Raw genomic sequence first — 19,836 nt, 5'->3', positions numbered from 1 at the left:
AGTGGCAAAGCATCAATCCAGTTAAGCTTAGTTTGCATACAGATTTTCAACAGTTTGTTTTTAATGACCAGATTGGCCCTTTCCACCTTTCCCTGCGACCCGGGACTATAGACACAGGAAAGGCGCTGTCTTATACCTAATTTCTGCATCAGCCCTTTAACCACCTTGTCGATGAACTCGCGGCCATTATCGCTTTGTAATATCGTGGGAATTCCAAATCTCGGAACGACCTCGCGACACACGAACTTGATCACTGTGTCCGCGTTCTTGTGTTTAGATGGAATGGCCTCAATCCAGCGACTAAAGCAGTCCTCTACTACCAGGAGGTATCGTTTGCCCTGCACTGGCGTTATCATATCCGTGTAGTCCATAATCAGGTGTCTGAATGGTCCCTCAGGGAGGGGTGTGTAAGCCGCCACTGTCGGTACTCCTTTGCGCACATTGCCCTGTAAGCATGTTAAACACCTGGCTAGTGTAACGTCAATTTGTGCCTGAAGCTTTGGGGACCAAAATCCCATTTTCGTGATTCGTTTCAGGGTCTCTGCTCTTCCACAGTGATCAACACCATGAGCCTCAGGTATCACCAAGGACAGAAGATCGATGGAGGCGACTATCAAACGGTTATGACTCCTCCACAGACCATCTGCCCCCCTTACAGCCCCCCTCTCCGTCCACGACTGTTTCTCGGCCTGCGTGGCTGAGTCCTGAAGATCACTCAAATTATCCTCAGTTACCTCAGTCGTCAGTTCGGCCGCAAACATCAGAACAGCCGTGGACGGCACCGCAGCCGCCGCCTTCGCGGCCTCGTCCGCCGCGTTGTTTCCCGTCGTCACAAAGGACAGGTCTTTTCTGTGTGCCTGGCACTTTACGATAGCAATGCTTTTGGGCAACTTTACAGCCTGAATAAGCGCCACAACCTGCTTGTGGTGAAGGATCGGTGAGCCGTCCGATTTCTTAAAGCCTCTTGCCTTCCAAATGGCCGCGAATAGGTGGCATACGCCATGCGCATAAGCAGAGTCTGTAAAGATGTTAACCGTGCGATCTTTAGCTATTATGCATGCTTCTGTTAGTGCTATTAGTTCTGCAAGCTGGGCCGAACATGGTTGCATGCATTGTCCGGCCTTTCTTGTTAGTGTTTCTCCGTTAGGTTTGCACTGTACGACGGCGTATCCTGACCTTAAATTTTCCCCCTCCCGATAGCAGGACCCATCCACAAAAAGCGAGAGTTCTGCTATCGCGAGCGGGTCGACTCCCAAATCAGGACGGAGTTTTACGAAAGCCTGTACCTCCACCTCGCACTCATGCGGTTGACCCTCGCTCGCGGTTGATCCGCCGGGTTACTGCCGTGGCATGTTTTTATCGTAACATCCGAGTACTGCAGGAGCCTCATGTAAGCCTGTTGCCGTTGGCTGGTCAGAACAAATTTGCCTCTTTCAATCAAGTTTGCCAATTTGTGATGTGTCCAAATGCAAATGTCATATCCCATTGTCACGGCCGTTGCTTTCTCATACATCAAATGTGCTGCGGCCAGGGCCTGATAACAAGGTGGCAGACCCTGCTCTACCGGCGAAAGAGCTCTAGAGTAATATGCTATCGGTTGTTTTTTCCCACTCCCCCCCTGTGTTTGAGTCAGGACAGCTGTCGCATGCTGTGCTCTATGTGAGACGAATAGGTGGAAACACTTCTCATAATCCGGCAGCGCCAGGGCAGGGGCCTGTAACAACAGACGCTTAATGTTTATGAACGCGTCCTCCCCCTCCTCGGTCCATGTCAAGGGAGCGCAAAGCTTGTCTGTACCCGCCTCTTTTATCATCATCCTCAACGGCGCTGTCGCTATCGTATAGTCCTCCACCCACTCAGAGCTGTACCCAGTCATCCCTAAAAACGTCATCATCTGTCGGACCGTCAATGGCCTAGGTGCCTTGGATACAGCTTCGAGCTGCGTGGGTGAGATGTTTTTTATGCCCTTTTGAATGACGCAAGACAAGTACTCAACTTTTGGCTGGCAGTACTGCAGTTTTGAACGGGATGCCTTGTGGCCTCCCACGGCCAATCCACTCAAAACTTTGATGGAGTCCTCATGGCACTGCTGACGTGTATCCGAGCAGATTAGAATGTCATCTGCATACAGTAAAACCGTGCTGAGTAGTGTGTCGCACACTCCTTGCAAGTCTTCCTTGAGCGCCTTCGAGAAGTAATGTGGCGAGTGCGCGAACCCTTGTGGCAACCGGGTGTAAGAGTATTGTTTCCCCCTGTGGGTAAAAGCAAACAGATACTGAGACTCTTTTTCCAATGGAACACTGAAGAATGCCTGCGTGAGATCAATGACCGTATAGTACTGCGAGCTACTCGGGATGTTTGTCAGGAGGGTGTGTGGATTAGCGACTTCCGCCTCTGGTCCAGACACCACATCGTTCACCGCCCTCAAATCGTGTACCAGTCTGTACCTAGCCCTGTCCGCCTTTAGCACTGGGTGGATAGGTGTATTACATCTGGATTTGAAAGGGACGAGCACTCCCCCCTTTAACAGTCCCTCAATCTGATGTGATATAGCTTCCTCCGACTCTGGCTTCATTGTATACTGTCTGATAAAGGGTGGTCTACAACCCTTCTTTAACCTGACCTTCACTGGCTGTGCCGACAATATTAGACCCACATCTGTGTCGTGTTTTGACCACAACCGTTCTGGGGTGCGCGCCAACATGTCCTGTTCCAGCAAAGCATCCGCCTCTGGAATAACGCAAGGGTCTCCTGGTAATCTGATTACTTGCGGTTTTGCCAAAACTGAAAAGGAAATCATTATTTTTATGAAACTCCCATCTGCGCTGTTCCAAATTAGCGGAGATTCCGTGGAGACCCACCTTTGAGTCTCGGATTCCTGTATCATTGAACCTAGATGTTCGGATTCGTAACCAGGATTTATTCTCAGAGTGATGTGTGGGGCGGCGTCTCTTAGTCTATGTTGTTCCCGTAGATACTTACTTGTGTTAACCCTCAACGCCGCGCCCTGTCTCCCTACAATTATCGTAGATGAGTTAATCTGCACCTGCTCGGGCTGTCCCTGCAACCATGCCTTGTTCCTAACTAGGTCACTATTCGTCAAATACTGTAGTGTGCAATGTGCCTCCATGTTTGTTTGTCTAGACTGAGGCAGTTGGGTTTTCAGAAATGGCTCCCAGGGGTCACAGACCCTTTGCAGCTCTGCATCTATGTTGCCCAGCCAGAACACAGTGGCCTCTTTCTCCCCTGTCCCTTGTAACATCATTTGGTACACGTCTTGTTCAATTTGAATCCCCTCAGGCGTACATAGGATTTTACAGCCTAGTTTACACATTGCATCTCGTCCCAAGAGATTGCGCGGGGTGCTGTCCGAAATTAATACAGGTATTGTTATGGTCTTGTTGTTATACGTCATAGAGATTGGATCTGACGTGGGTATTAATTGTGTTTTTCCCGAGAATCCGACCGTCCGAACATACTGTCCAGACTGGGGTAAGTGAGCGGCGTATTTTTGCTTTATGCAGGAAAAACCTGCTCCAGTGTCTGCCATCATCTCTGTTAATTTGCCCTCCACTAGGACCTGCAGAATAGGTCCTTGCTCAGCTCCCTTGGAAACCACAATCATTTGATTTCCCCCCGTCGCATTCTCTGGGCACCCCTAGTGATTACCCCCCTGGTTTCGGGGCCCTCCTGTCTCCCCCTGGTTGTAGGGCCCTTGTGACTCCCCCTGGCGCACGGGTCTTCCATACTCCGAGCCGGGACGGTATGGTTGCCCACATCTCATTTCCCTGTGTCCCTGCATGCCGCAGTTCCAACAGTGGAAACGGGGAAACTGTTGTTCATTCCCCGGTCCCTGTGTAAACCGTGGGCCTGATTGCCCAATCCCTGCCTGCCGCCTGGACGCCTGGTTCTGTGAACTATAGCCATAGCTTCTCACTACCTGAGGTGCAGGCGGGGGTCCTGGTCCTGCATGGGTGGAGAGGTAGCAGATGACACCATTACTGCCTGCAGCCTCCTTTGGGGCTGCAGTTGTTGCTGAGTTAACTTCCTTGCGTCATTTCTATCCTGATCCCTGACTTTATGCTCCTGAGCCCTTTGCTTCTCCACACTATGTGTTACATGTGCACAGAACAAAGGATAAGTCATGTCCATTAACCCCACCACGTCTTCCAGTCTATTCTTAACCACCTCTGGAAGCCCTCTCATCACACTTTCTCTAAACATCGCTCTCTGCAACGGGTCAATTTCTGGGTTGTGTCCTAGCTCACCTCTCCACTCCTTCAGTACTTTGTTCACATAGGCGCCAGGCCCTTCCGTCTCCATTATGGGGTTGCCTGCCAGTTTTGCCGGATTAATACGTGATGGATATTGATTCCTGAGTTTGTACCACAACGCCGCTCTATGCGCGTTAAATATGTCTCCATCATGGGCCTGCGTGTCGCATGCCACTCGCATTGATGTATCACCCATGATGTCCCGGCAGGCACCAACTCCTAGCAAACGCGTCAACAGGGATTTGACGTCACCCACTGCTAGCAGAAAAGATGACGTATTTTCCTCAAACTGCGTGATCCACCTGGAGGCTCCTTCTGAAAGGTCCGGTAGTCTTACTATTAAACCATCGATGTCTAGAGGTGACCATGGCATGTGAAAGATATCGTTCCCCTTTATTAGCAGGGGAAACTGGCCTGTGCTTGTCACACTTCCCACGAATGTAGGGGCAAAAGTCAGGGTTCCTGTAATGTTTCCTTTCTCCTGTCCTGGTTTCGTGTCATTCTCATCTTCCTCCTCAGTCAACAGTTTAGTGTGGCCACACGCTCCGTGTTTCTCTGATGTCTGCTGTGCCACATTTTGACGGGGCTCTTCCTCTATCTTCCTCCCGACTCCCTCCCTCTGCCTGCCCAGGTTCTCTACCTCCTCTTCCTCTGCAGTATACAACTTCCGACGTACTGTCTCGCCATATGCCGCCAGGTCTTTCGGATAGAGATCCTGCGGGGTCAGTTTGGGGGGGTATCTCGCCTAAGGGAGGTCTCTGATCTAGCGGGGGTTTCTGACCTAGCGGGGGTCCCTAATTCCGTCTCCTCATATTCTCCTCTTATTGTCACAGTGCCCACCGGCAATTGCGTGACATAAGGTGGGGATGTTGGTTTCCCTATATCCGTCTCTCTCTGATTTAGCGCTAAAGCTTCCTGCCTGTATGCTCTCCCCTTCTGGGCGTAGAGCTTCATTACCCCCAACTCTTCTGTCCTCTTTTTCAACCTCTTTTTGCTGTTGTCGCCTGGCTTGTGGTTACGAATCATTACATTCATCTCTTCGCATAGGTCGAGATCAAAAGTACCTCCGGAAGGCCATTTTGTGTCCCCGGCCTTTGTACGCCTCTGCCAACGGACACCTACCTTGAGAATTAAGTTTTTTAGGAGCGGGTTCCGGTCTAACAGTATGTCTTCTGCTGTATGCATCTTGATTGAATTTAGGACAGGTGAGGCACTTAGTGAAAACAAACCGTTATGCCAAGTGTGTAGTTGTTCGTGTTTACTAACTTTGTATATGTTTGTGTGTTTATTGCGTTGTTTAGTGTGTGTGTGTGCTTATTGTGTGTGTGTGTGTGTGTAATGAGTGTGTGTGTGAGTGAAAGAGTATGTGTGTGTGAGTGAATGTGTCGGTGTGTGTGTCTGTGTGAGACTGTGTGTGTGTGCGTCTGTTTGTGTCTGTGTGTGACTGTGTGTGTGTGTGTGTGTGACTGTGTGTGTGTGTGTGTGTGTGTGTATGTGTGTGTGTGTGTGTGTCTGTGTGTGTGTGTGTGTGTGTGTGCGTGTTTGTGTTTGTCTGTGTGTGACTGTGTGTGTGTGTGTGTGTGACTGTGTGTGTGTGTGTGTGTATGTCGGTGTGTGTGTGTGTGTGTCTGTGTGTGTGTGTGTGTGTGCGTCTGTGTGTGACTGTGTGTGTGTGTGTGTGACTGTGTTTGTCTGTGTGTGACTATGTGTGTGTGTGTGTGTGACTGTGTGTGTGTGTGTGTGACTGTGTGTGTGTGCTGTGTATGTGTGTGTGTGTGTTTGTGTGTGTGTGTGTGTGTGTGTGCGTCTGTGTGTGTGTGCGTCTGTGTGTGTCTGTGTGTGTCTGTGTGTCTTTGCACAGACGTGTGTGTATTGTATGTGTGTATTGTATGTGTGTATGTATGTAATCAGCAGGTTTAACTCCACCCGCCTGCACTACCCACTGTCTACCGGGACACAGGAATGTGTGTGTGTGTGTGTGTGTGTCGGTGTGTGTGTGTGTGTGTGTCTGTGTGTGTGTGTGTGTGTGTGTGTGTGTCCGTCTGTGTGTGTCTGTGCTGACTGTGTGTGTGTGTGTGTGTGACTGTGTGTGTGTGTGTGTGTGTGTCTGTGTGTGGTGAGTGTGTCTGTGTGTCTTTGCACAGACGTATGTGTGTATCGTATGTGTGTATTGTATGTGTGTATGTATGTAATCAGCAGGTTTAACTCCACCCGCCTGCCTCACAACCCGCTGTCTACCGGGACACAGGAATGTGTGTGTGTGTGTGTGTGTGTGTGTGTGTGTGTGTGTGTGTGTGTGTGTGTGTGTGTGTGTGTGTGTGTGTGTGTGTGTGTGTGTGTGGGTGTGTGTGTGCACTCACATGCCTGTTTATGTCTGGCTTTTTTTTTCACACTGATCTGCTTATTCTTGCTTAGGTTCCTTCAAAGTATTTATACAAGGTAAATATAGCTACTCTCTCAAACAAACAAACTCTGCCCTCCTTTTTCAAGGCCTAACAACAAAACAAACTGTTTCTTAGAGTCTCGTCGGCCAAACAGGTCATAATGATGTCTGCAGGTCACATGACAATAGATGATCTACTAACATGCAAGTACTGAACAGGTCAAAAAATAGATTGAATGCCTAATGACTGTAGGTCTGAAAAACGTAGGTAGATTCTCCCGACTCACAGTCCCTTCTTCCCGCCTCTTGCGAGGAAAACAACCCTTATATTACAGACCAATAAAAATGGAATTAACCCCTTAGAACACTGCCTTCCTTCACCGGCCCGTTTGTTTTTCAATCCATGTAGATAAAACCCATCTTGGTTTTTCTAAACACCATGGCTCTCTGCTCATATTATCACAGCTGGCTTAGAAGATCAAAACAACCATGTGTGCACAGTGAACTCACATCTTTCTCCGGAGCGCTGTTTCTCCTAGATGAGAATGAGTGTGTATTGTGAATGAGTGAGATGTGTGTGTGAGAGAGATGTGTGTGTTTTGAGGGTCCTATTTGTAAGTGTGTGTGTGGCTTGTGTGAGAGGGACGGAACCTACTAACAGCCAGGACACAGTTAACGTTAGGTTATGACTATAACCAAGTTCTGTTAGTTAGGGGCGATGCTTGGCATCGCCTTCTGCACTATCTCGCGTACGTGCACGCGTACTGAATAAACCACAAATGTACCTCTAATACCAGTATTAGTCTGACCACACCCCTCATCAGCTTACCTTCATAAGCAGGTGTGTGGTCACCTGCTCTCCTCCTTCCCAAGCTTTCACCACAAGGTGAGGACAAGGGCTGCAGCGGCGTCCGATGCCAAGCATCGCCCCTAACTAACAGAACTTGGTTATAGTCATAACCTAACGTTCTGTATCGTTAGTGGCTTAGCTTGGCATCGCCTTCTGCACAAGGGAGGCCAAGCGGAGCCACTTGGCTGACAAATACACCCCGCTGACAGCCCCCCAAAACCATCAGAACAGGGAGGGCCGAGCCCCCCCGACCCCCCCTAATGGAGGGTAGCCCCCCTATTAGGGACGTCACGGGAGGGCGACGGACCCGACCGTGCGAAGAGGCACTCAAGCAACTCAACGCACAGGGTGAGCAGACCGTGGCTTGACCCACGACTACACACACGCACAACCCGCATGCCACCCGGGAACGAACGGAGGAACAACCTCGTTACTGCCCCCAGAATCACGGGGTCAAGGGCAAACCCAACCCCGTGGCAAGGCCGTAGCAGCGGAGCACGAAGGAAGACCCAGACCCACCAAAAGGACTGGACTCCCTGGAATGGGGGCCCGGAGAAGTCCATGATGCCAGCATCAAGACCCCACCAGGTGGGCACGTAGTGCCCCGCCCCCCACATCGCCAGCGTATTCGGACAAAGGCCCCTCAGTTACTGCACCTGGTATTCCCAGGCGGAACCAACCAGGCCAGTAAGCCGAGCGGGCCCCGTCCCCCCAATAGTACACCGCCTGGCACACTGACCCTGCAGAATAGGCAGTCAGCATGGCCGTAAGCACACAAAAAAGGTTAACCAACGGAAGCAGGCAGCGCACCGGGGAAAAACCAGGCAACAGGCTGTTAACCCTAGCCTGGAGACTGCGGACGAGACAGGCGCCAGAGGGGACAGCTGAACACAGCCGCCCCGGCGGAAGGAGCGTAAGCTGGCGGTGTTGCATGACCAAGCCTCCATTTAACAACCCCCACCCAGAGGGGTCGAGGCAGAGAAGGCTGACACGATTGGCAGACGTCATGAACGTGCAGGGGCACCCTCAACCGGTGAACCCGGGAGTTGACACTGCTCCAACACACCAGGGAATCAACCACCTCGGTGTTACCCAATGCGGTGGTTGTTCCTATAACCCCTCAAGAAAAAACTCCAAAACACACCTGCGGGTATACACCGGCTATACCGCAGTACAAGTGTTTCAGTTTCCAAAAAGGGTTAACCCAGGCCTACGGGTCGCAAACATCACTTCGGACCGGGCCTGGCGGTACGGGAAGCACAGGGTCACCAGAGGAGGTCAAAAAACCACCCCCACAGGCCCCTCTTCGCCATGCGTGAGAGAGGAGCGAAAAACAATGGAGAACCAGCCCCTAAGCACACCGTACCTGGTATTCCCCGGCGGTCTCCCAACCAAGTACTAACCAGGACCAACCTGTGTAGCGGCCGAGATCCGACGAGATCGAGCGCGTACAGAATGGCATGGCTGTAAGCCATGACGACAGTGCTGAGTAAAAACATACCCAACCAGGGTCTCCATAGCGCTTAACCCTGTGACACCCAGACCGACCTGGCATTTTTCCCCCTGAAAAAAGCCCAAGTCCCTCAGGGTACCAGAACAGCAGATCTGCATCCCCGGCGGACAACGGGTTCAACTGATCTGGACCAGCGTGACCAGAACCAGTCCCGTGCCCTAACCACGCCGACATGCCCCAGGAAAAGGGCAGATATGCGTGTTGATCTTAACATGAAAAGAAGGCGCCACCCAGACGTCGGGACGAACCGCGCCTGGTGGCCCACCCCAAGGGCGTGAGACCCCACTACATATGTTCAGATCCATCCCGTCATCATCCCCCAGACATGAACGAGGATCCGTCGACAACCCACCCAGGTCATGGGATGTGGTCGCCGGAAGAGGAAAAACCCCCATCTCAGTTGCTTTATAAAAACGCTGTTTCAACCACAAGCAACTAAGGCGTGCCAGTCAATCGCCTGTTTACAGCGAGCTAGCACTATACGTGCGTCGGGACACACCCCCATCAATGAACAGGCTATTTAGACCTGCCATTGAATCCCCAAGGCGCCCAGGGGAACGACAAGAGGGGTGTGACACTCCCTAACTCCAACACTTCTGGAATAGAAAGAAGGAAGCATCAACAGTATGTATCCCAGTCTACACAGCCGGGGTAAAAAATGTTCACATTTTTACATCCCACCACCCTCCCATAGGAAAGAGACGGGGATCCCCAGAGAGACTTCCCACGCGAGCTGTACAGATTGAAAAGAATATATTGCACCTTGAGCCATGTAAAAAACTGGTTTTAGGGCCTCCGGGGAAGAGGCACCGAACCCATACACACTCAATAAACGAATTGAATCGAATATACATACAATAGAAAAGGACCCTTCTAGAGGGTCCACTCACTTTGACAATCTGAGGAGGAAGGCTCTGTACTCTGATGGAGGCTTCCTCACATGGATCACATGGAAGAAGGAGTCCGAACTCACAGAAGGCCTGAGTAGGCGCTTGGTGAGGAGGAGCCCTGACCACCCCCCCTGAAAACAGATCCATCACATGGACCTGAACAGCACACGGAAGTCCTACCAACAGAGACGCGCACGGTGACGTACTCTATGGCGGGGGAATTCCTGCGGTGCACACGCCCAATATACCAGGCCGTGGGACCAGGAACTCCCTCCCCCCCCCCCCCCCCCCCCCGTAACGTGCCGAACCGCCACGTGACGGGAACCTTGAAGGACAGGGGGTGTACCCCTGACCGACAGAACAATGGGGAGAGGAAAGGTTACCAGTTCACCCCTTTACGACCCCACACCCATGATACGACGTAACGACAAAAAGAGAATATGACACAGTCATAGTCAGCTCTATGAAGCGTTTCACAGCTCCACACAGCGCACGAGCTAACCTGCTATCTGATTTTTACTAAGGAAAAACACAGAATAGAGAGGGCTCTAAGAACCCCGGTCCAACATACACATGTGCTTCTGTGGCCAGTACAACCCAGTTGTAGGTCACATGACACACACAACCCATCATCATCACAATGAGAGAATACATCATTCTTGATTAGTATCGACCACAGGCCTTGCTAAGCACACATGACCGCAACCAAACCAATTTCCCTTTAGGAAATAAGTTTCTCCAGCTGATTTAGCACAACCTCAGCAATCAAGCTGAGAGTTACATCGTATCCCTACCACACAAAAGACACAATTAATGCACAACATGTCTGATAGGAGGTGATAAAGTCCCCAGGGAACCGGGGGGGGAAAAACACAATCCTCCTATTTTACCCTCAATACGGCCAGTTAAAACAGGAAAACCTGTTAATGTGTGAACTCACTGTCCATTGTCATTACAGTCTGAGAAAGAACATTCTTTTACTCACTCGTCACCAAGCATAGCTTCATAGGTTAGTTGCCTTAGTAGTGAGTACACGGTACACATAAACACCATGATGTTTCTCACACAACAACCAGATCAATACATCACGACCTGCACAGAGAAGCTACTGCCAGTGACAAAAACAGCTCACACACAACCCGCAACGTATCTCAAATGCATTGCAACAACACACGTTTTGGGAAAAAACACCGTCATTCACAATACATTTAGCAAGGTAAAACCAGAAGACGTGTTATGAGGGTCTGGCCAACCCCGTACCTGCCCGGAACGCAGATCAGCGAAGTGCAGTCATAAGCCACCGTAGAACACAGCCCTCTTTGTTGACGCAATCCCCGTCTAGGCTCAGGCAGGGTTGACGAACATCCCCTGTCAAAGATGACGTCGTGGTCAAGAGTGTAAAACATGTTAAAAATCAAAGCACGTTCAACAGAATAGCATCAAGCTAACGGCTGCTCCAACCGTTCGGGTGCTATCGCTTCCGCTCGCGAGACGCCGATCTACGACGCACGCGATCAGGAGCGAGCTCCCGGCGGCGCGCGAGAAGCCTAAGCTACCCCGCGCCAGGCCACCGACCGGCTAACCGTAAGCTATGAACATGTAAACAATGACATAACACTCACCCAGACAGGCCGCCGTTCTGAACCCTCCTCACTTTTTAAGAGAAAAGAGAAAACAAGACGTCAACACCGCTTCACAACGGTGACAATAACACGTCCGGCGGAATCAGCACAGTACCAACTGGCCTGTATAGCTGACTTTGAACATGAATCTGCCGCTATCGCACATTACATGCACATATCCCCTCGTGAAGGAATACTCTCATTTGGATATGAAAGATGGGGTCTTAACACGGTGACAGAGAGAATCCACTCGTCCAGAACACACAGGGATCACCAGTGTCAATGGTCGCGGCCCACTAGTTAAAACTAAAATGGTCGCCAGACCAAGGCCTTCTGTCGCCTAGACGGCTAAACAAAGGACCCTAGCCTGGGGCCGGTTTCCATAAACTTTGTCTAGTAGCCCCCATAGCACCAACAGACAAGTGGAGCCCGCCAGCAAACACTACTCACCCAACCTGGAACGCACCGCTCCTCACAACAGCGGCATGTCCGACAGTTCAGCTGTGGCCTGACAGGTTTCACCCCAACAAACACAGCAAGGAACTGCAGTTGAGAAGCATGCAGCGGCGTGCTCCCAATACGAAAACCGGTGGAGGGTTTGTAGAATGATCATCATCTTCTAGACACTCCAGTACGAAGACAATATCGCCGTATTTTCTCGAAAATAGTGAGAGAGAAAATAAAGATATGATGTCAACGTATCCTTGTTTCCCAAGCTGTTCCTAATCCAATTTCTTCCATCATGGTGTCAAGTGTGGGGATCTACCGAGGCACCTCTTCCTTGTGGTGAAAGCGAGAAGGAAGAGAGCAGGTGACCACACACCTGCTTATGAAGGTAAGCTGATGAGGGGTGTGGTCAGACTAATACTGGTATTAGAGGTACATTTGTGGTTTATTCAGTACGCGTGCACGTACGCGAGATAGTGCAGAAGGCGATGCCAAGCTAAGCCACTAACGATACAGAACCTGGTTCTACTACAGCCAGGACACAGTTAACCTGGTTCTACAATGCTACAGCCAGGACACAGTTAACCTGGTTTTACTAACAGCCAGGACACAGTTAACCTGGTTATACTACAGCCAGGACACAGTTAACCTGGTTCTAAAATGCTACAGCCAGGACACAGTTAACCTGGTTCTACTAACAGCCAGGACACAGTTAACCTGGTTCTACTACAATACTACAGCCAGGACACAGTTAACCTGGTTCTACTACTAACAGCCAGGACACAGTTAACCTGGTTCTACTACAATGCTACAGCCAGGACACAGTTAACCTGGTTCTACAAACAGCCAGGACACAGTTAACCTGGTTCTACTACAATGCTACAGCCAGGACACAGTTAACCTGGTTCTACAAACAGCCAGGACACAGTTAACCTGGTTCTACTACAATGCTACAGCTACTAACAGCCAGGACACAGTTAACCTGGTTCTACTACAATGCTACAGCCAGGACACAGTTAACCTGGTTCTACAAACAGCCAGGACACAGTTAACCTGGTTCTACTACAATGCTACAGCCATATAGATATAACAAGGGAAGTGGGGAATGGGCGAGAGTGTTTGTAAAGGGTCAGAGAAAAGTTTGACCAGAGAGAAAAGTTTGACCAGACAGGTCGAAAACATGCAATTAAAATTGATTAGTGGCGCATTTATAGCCTGTTAAAAGAGGATTCGCCCTAGTGTCAACACCTCACCACTCGTGTTCGTTTTCTAGTCGTCCATCCAAAAACCAGTCACACAGCCAGCTCACTTTTTCCTCCCGCAGAATCTCTGACGGATATTATAATAAAAAGCACAACGCTCACCTTTTTTGTCGACAACCGCCAGAATGTCTACGGGAGATTCCAGGAACTGGCCGTATGAAAGGCCCGGTGGAGCAATCTATCACGTCGGGGTCACCAAATGTTGTGGCTGAGTAGTTGTTAACACAGCAGGAGACGATATTTCCAATTTCAACAGGCAATTTATTTAATGAAGGAAAGTTTAACAGCAGAGCTATGGATCAGCAGACGGTCACCACAGTTGAAGAAAAACACTCTGACCTCTCAATCCCTCTGCTTGTCCCATAAATCCCTTCTCAGCCCTGCCCCCCCATGACAGATATGATGACGTGACATATTATATCAGATATGACATGACGTACATTAAAATGACACATAGATTTAACATCGAAGAGAGATGCGATTGAGTGAGATGTGTGTGTGTATATGTATGTGTGTGAAAGAGAGAGTCAAGATTAGTGAGATGTGTGTGTGTATATGTGTGTGTATGAAAGAGAGAGTCAAGATTAGTGAGATGTGTGTGTGTATATGTGTGTGTATGAAAGAGAGAAAAGATTAGTGAGATGTGTGTGTGTATATGTGTGTGTATGAAAGAGAGAAAAGATTAGTGAGATGTGTGTGTGTATATGTGTGTGTATGAAAGAGAGAAAAGATTAGTGAGATGTGTGTGTGCATATGTGTGTGTATGAAAGAGAGAAAAGATTAGTGAGATGTGTGTGTGTATATGTGTGTGTATGAAAGAGAGAAAAGATTAGTGAGATGTGTGTGTGTATATGTGTGTGTATGAAAGAGAGAAAAGATTAGTGAGATGTGTGTGTGCATATGTGTGTGTATGAAAGAGAGAAAAGATTAGTGAGATGTGTGTGTGCATATGTGTGTGTATGAAAGAGAGAAAAGATTAGTGAGATGTGTGTGTGTATATGTGTGTGTATGAAAGAGAGAAAAGGACAAGATATAATGTACACGATTAAAGCACACAATATGATGTACAAGATTAAAAGCACACGACGTGATGTACTGAAATGTCTATCTGCCTATCTCCAAGTTGTTTTAAGAACATCAGCCAGACCGTCTTTCAGTACTGCTTAGTTGACCCATTTTAAACTAGTTCACTTCATATACACATTTTCCCCAACAGTAGGGATGCTCGATATTGGCTTTTTTACCGATACCGATATTCCGATATTGTCCAACTCTTAATTTCCGATACCGATATCGTTAGGTTATGTAGATAACCAAGTTCTGTTAGTTATGGTGCGCTCAGCACCAGTTGCATATATCTCGCTTCAGCATATATACACTGAATAATTTCACAAATGTACCTTTAAATGCCAGCATTCATCTGGCCACACCCCCATCCGCTTAGCTATATAAGCAGGGATGGTGCCACACACTCATCTCCTTCCCAACAAATTTCATCACAATGAAAAATCAAGGGCTGCAGCGGCGTCCTGGTGCTGAGCGCACCATAACTAACAGAACTTGGTTATCTACATAACCTAACGTTCTGTTCCGTTATGGCTTCGCTCAGCACCAGTTGCATAACAGGAGCTGAGCGGGAGCCATAGCTCGACAAATACACCCCGCTGAGGCCCCCCACAGCCATCAGATCAGGGAGGGCCGAGCCCCCCCGACCCACCCTAATGAAGGGCACCCCCCCTATTGGTGGCTTCACGGGAGGGCAACGGACCCAACCGTGCAAAGAGGCACTCAAGCAACTCAACGCACAGGGTGAGCAGAGCGTGGCTTGACCCCACGACTACACACACGCACAACCCGCATGCCACCCGGGAACGAACGGAGGAACAACCTCGTTACTGCCCCCAGAATCACGGGGTCAAGGGCAAACCCAACCCCGTGGCAAGGCCGTAGCAGCGGAGCGCGAAGGAAGACCCAGACCCACCAAAAGGACTGGACTCCCTGGAATGGGGGCCCGGAGAAGTCCATGATGCCAGCATCAAGACCCCACCAGGTGGGCACGTAGTGCCCCGCCCCCCACATCGCCAGCGTATTCGGACAAAGGCCCCTCAGTTACTGCACCTGGTATTCCCAGGCGGTATCCCAACCAAGTACTAACCAGGCCAGAACCTGCTTAGCTTCCGAGATCGGACGAGATCGGGCGTGTTCAGGTCGGTATGGCCGTAAGCCGAGCGGGCCCTGTCCCCCCAATAGTACACCGCCTGGCACACTGACCCTGCAGAACAGGCAGTCAGCATGGCCGTAAGCACACAAAAAAGGTTAACCAACGGAAGCAGGCAGCGCACCGGGGAAAAACCAGGCAACAGGCTGTTAACCCTAGCCTGGAGACTGCGGACGAGACAGGCGCCAGAGGGGACAGCTGAACACAGCTGCCCCGGCGGAAGGGGCGTATGCTGGCGTTGTCGCATGACCAAGCCTCCATTTAAAAACCCCCACCCAGAGGGGTTGAGGCAGAGAAGGCTGACACGATTGGCAGACGTCATGAACGTGCAGGGGCACCCTCAACCGGGTAACCCGGGAGTTGACACTGCTCCAACACACCAGGGAATCAACCACCTTGGTGTTACCCAATGCGGTGGTTGTTCCTATAACCCCTCAAGAAAAAACTCCAAAACACACCTGCGGGTATACACCGGCTATACCGCAGTACAAGTGTCTCAGTTTTCAAAAAAGGTTAACCCAGGCCTACGGGTCGACGAACATTACCTCGGACCGGGCCTGGCGATACGGGAAGCACAGGGTCACCAGAGGAGGTCAAAGACCACCCCCAACAGGCCCCTCTTCGCCACGCGTGAGAGAGGAGCGAAAAATAATGGAGAACCAGCCCCTAAGCACACCGTACTTGGTATTCCCAGGCGGTCTCCCAACCAAGTACTAACCAGGACCAACCTGTGTAGCGGCCGAGATCTGACGAGATCGAGCGTGTACAGGTTGGCATGGCCGTAAGCCATTACGACAGTGCTGAGTAAAAACGTACCCAACCAGGGTCTCCATAGCGCTTAACCCTGCGACACCCGGACCGACCTGGCATTTTTCCCCCTGAAAAAAGCCCAAGTCCCTCAGGGTACCAGAACAGCAGATCTGCATCCCCGGCGGACAACGGGTTCAACTGATCCGGTCCAGCGTGACCAGAACCAGTCCCGTGCTAAAAGAGGATTCGCCCTAGTGTCAACACCTCACCACTCGTGTTCGTTTTCTAGTCGTCCATCCAAAAACCAGTCACACAGCCAGCTCACTTTTTCCTCCCGCAGAATCTCTGACGGATATTATAATAAAAAGCACAACGCTCACCTTTTTTGTCGACAACCGCCAGAATGTCTACGGGAGATTCCAGGAACTGGCCGTATGAAAGGCCCGGTGGAGCAATCTATCACGTCGGGGTCACCAAATGTTGTGGCTGAGTAGTTGTTAACACAGCAGGAGACGATATTTCCAATTTCAACAGGCAATTTATTTAATGAAGGAAAGTTTAACAGCAGAGCTATGGATCAGCAGACGGTCACCACAGTTGAAGAAAAACACTCTGACCTCTCAATCCCTCTGCTTGTCCCATAAATCCCTTCTCAGCCCTGCCCCCCCATGACAGATATGATGACGTGACATATTATATCAGATATGACATGACGTACATTAAAATGACACATAGATTTAACATCGAAGAGAGATGCGATTGAGTGAGATGTGTGTGTGTATATGTATGTGTGTGAAAGAGAGAGTCAAGATTAGTGAGATGTGTGTGTGTATATGTGTGTGTATGAAAGAGAGAGTCAAGATTAGTGAGATGTGTGTGTGTATATGTGTGTGTATGAAAGAGAGAAAAGATTAGTGAGATGTGTGTGTGTATATGTGTGTGTATGAAAGAGAGAAAAGATTAGTGAGATGTGTGTGTGTATATGTGTGTGTATGAAAGAGAGAAAAGATTAGTGAGATGTGTGTGTGCATATGTGTGTGTATGAAAGAGAGAAAAGATTAGTGAGATGTGTGTGTGTATATGTGTGTGTATGAAAGAGAGAAAAGATTAGTGAGATGTGTGTGTGTATATGTGTGTGTATGAAAGAGAGAAAAGATTAGTGAGATGTGTGTGTGCATATGTGTGTGTATGAAAGAGAGAAAAGATTAGTGAGATGTGTGTGTGCATATGTGTGTGTATGAAAGAGAGAAAAGATTAGTGAGATGTGTGTGTGTATATGTGTGTGTATGAAAGAGAGAAAAGGACAAGATATAATGTACACGATTAAAGCACACAATATGATGTACAAGATTAAAAGCACACGACGTGATGTACTGAAATGTCTATCTGCCTATCTCCAAGTTGTTTTAAGAACATCAGCCAGACCGTCTTTCAGTACTGCTTAGTTGACCCATTTTAAACTAGTTCACTTCATATACACATTTTCCCCAACAGTAGGGATGCTCGATATTGGCTTTTTTACCGATACCGATATTCCGATATTGTCCAACTCTTAATTTCCGATACCGATATCGTTAGGTTATGTAGATAACCAAGTTCTGTTAGTTATGGTGCGCTCAGCACCAGTTGCATATATCTCGCTTCAGCATATATACACTGAATAATTTCACAAATGTACCTTTAAATGCCAGCATTCATCTGGCCACACCCCCATCCGCTTAGCTATATAAGCAGGGATGGTGCCACACACTCATCTCCTTCCCAACAAATTTCATCACAATGAAAAATCAAGGGCTGCAGCGGCGTCCTGGTGCTGAGCGCACCATAACTAACAGAACTTGGTTATCTACATAACCTAACGTTCTGTTCCGTTATGGCTTCGCTCAGCACCAGTTGCATAACAGGAGCTGAGCGGGAGCCATAGCTCGACAAATACACCCCGCTGAGGCCCCCCACAGCCATCAGATCAGGGAGGGCCGAGCCCCCCCGACCCACCCTAATGAAGGGCACCCCCCCTATTGGTGGCTTCACGGGAGGGCAACGGACCCAACCGTGCAAAGAGGCACTCAAGCAACTCAACGCACAGGGTGAGCAGAGCGTGGCTTGACCCCACGACTACACACACGCACAACCCGCATGCCACCCGGGAACGAACGGAGGAACAACCTCGTTACTGCCCCCAGAATCACGGGGTCAAGGGCAAACCCAACCCCGTGGCAAGGCCGTAGCAGCGGAGCGCGAAGGAAGACCCAGACCCACCAAAAGGACTGGACTCCCTGGAATGGGGGCCCGGAGAAGTCCATGATGCCAGCATCAAGACCCCACCAGGTGGGCACGTAGTGCCCCGCCCCCCACATCGCCAGCGTATTCGGACAAAGGCCCCTCAGTTACTGCACCTGGTATTCCCAGGCGGTATCCCAACCAAGTACTAACCAGGCCAGAACCTGCTTAGCTTCCGAGATCGGACGAGATCGGGCGTGTTCAGGTCGGTATGGCCGTAAGCCGAGCGGGCCCTGTCCCCCCAATAGTACACCGCCTGGCACACTGACCCTGCAGAACAGGCAGTCAGCATGGCCGTAAGCACACAAAAAAGGTTAACCAACGGAAGCAGGCAGCGCACCGGGGAAAAACCAGGCAACAGGCTGTTAACCCTAGCCTGGAGACTGCGGACGAGACAGGCGCCAGAGGGGACAGCTGAACACAGCTGCCCCGGCGGAAGGGGCGTATGCTGGCGTTGTCGCATGACCAAGCCTCCATTTAAAAACCCCCACCCAGAGGGGTTGAGGCAGAGAAGGCTGACACGATTGGCAGACGTCATGAACGTGCAGGGGCACCCTCAACCGGGTAACCCGGGAGTTGACACTGCTCCAACACACCAGGGAATCAACCACCTTGGTGTTACCCAATGCGGTGGTTGTTCCTATAACCCCTCAAGAAAAAACTCCAAAACACACCTGCGGGTATACACCGGCTATACCGCAGTACAAGTGTCTCAGTTTTCAAAAAAGGTTAACCCAGGCCTACGGGTCGACGAACATTACCTCGGACCGGGCCTGGCGATACGGGAAGCACAGGGTCACCAGAGGAGGTCAAAGACCACCCCCAACAGGCCCCTCTTCGCCACGCGTGAGAGAGGAGCGAAAAATAATGGAGAACCAGCCCCTAAGCACACCGTACTTGGTATTCCCAGGCGGTCTCCCAACCAAGTACTAACCAGGACCAACCTGTGTAGCGGCCGAGATCTGACGAGATCGAGCGTGTACAGGTTGGCATGGCCGTAAGCCATTACGACAGTGCTGAGTAAAAACGTACCCAACCAGGGTCTCCATAGCGCTTAACCCTGCGACACCCGGACCGACCTGGCATTTTTCCCCCTGAAAAAAGCCCAAGTCCCTCAGGGTACCAGAACAGCAGATCTGCATCCCCGGCGGACAACGGGTTCAACTGATCCGGTCCAGCGTGACCAGAACCAGTCCCGTGCCCTAACCACGCCGACATGCCAACTCCAGGAGAAAGGGCAGATATGCGTGTCGATCTTAACATGAAAAAGAAGGCGCCACCCAGACGTTCAGCCGAACCGCGCCTGGTGGCCCACCCCAAGGGCGTGAGACCCCTCTACATATGTTC

Source organism: Notolepis coatsorum (genome assembly GCF_963971535.1).
Source record: "Notolepis coatsorum genome assembly, chromosome: 11".
Lineage (NCBI taxonomy): Eukaryota > Metazoa > Chordata > Actinopteri > Aulopiformes > Paralepididae > Notolepis > Notolepis coatsorum.
The sequence above is the reverse complement of the archived record's forward strand: the minus strand, read 5'-3'. Positions refer to the sequence as shown.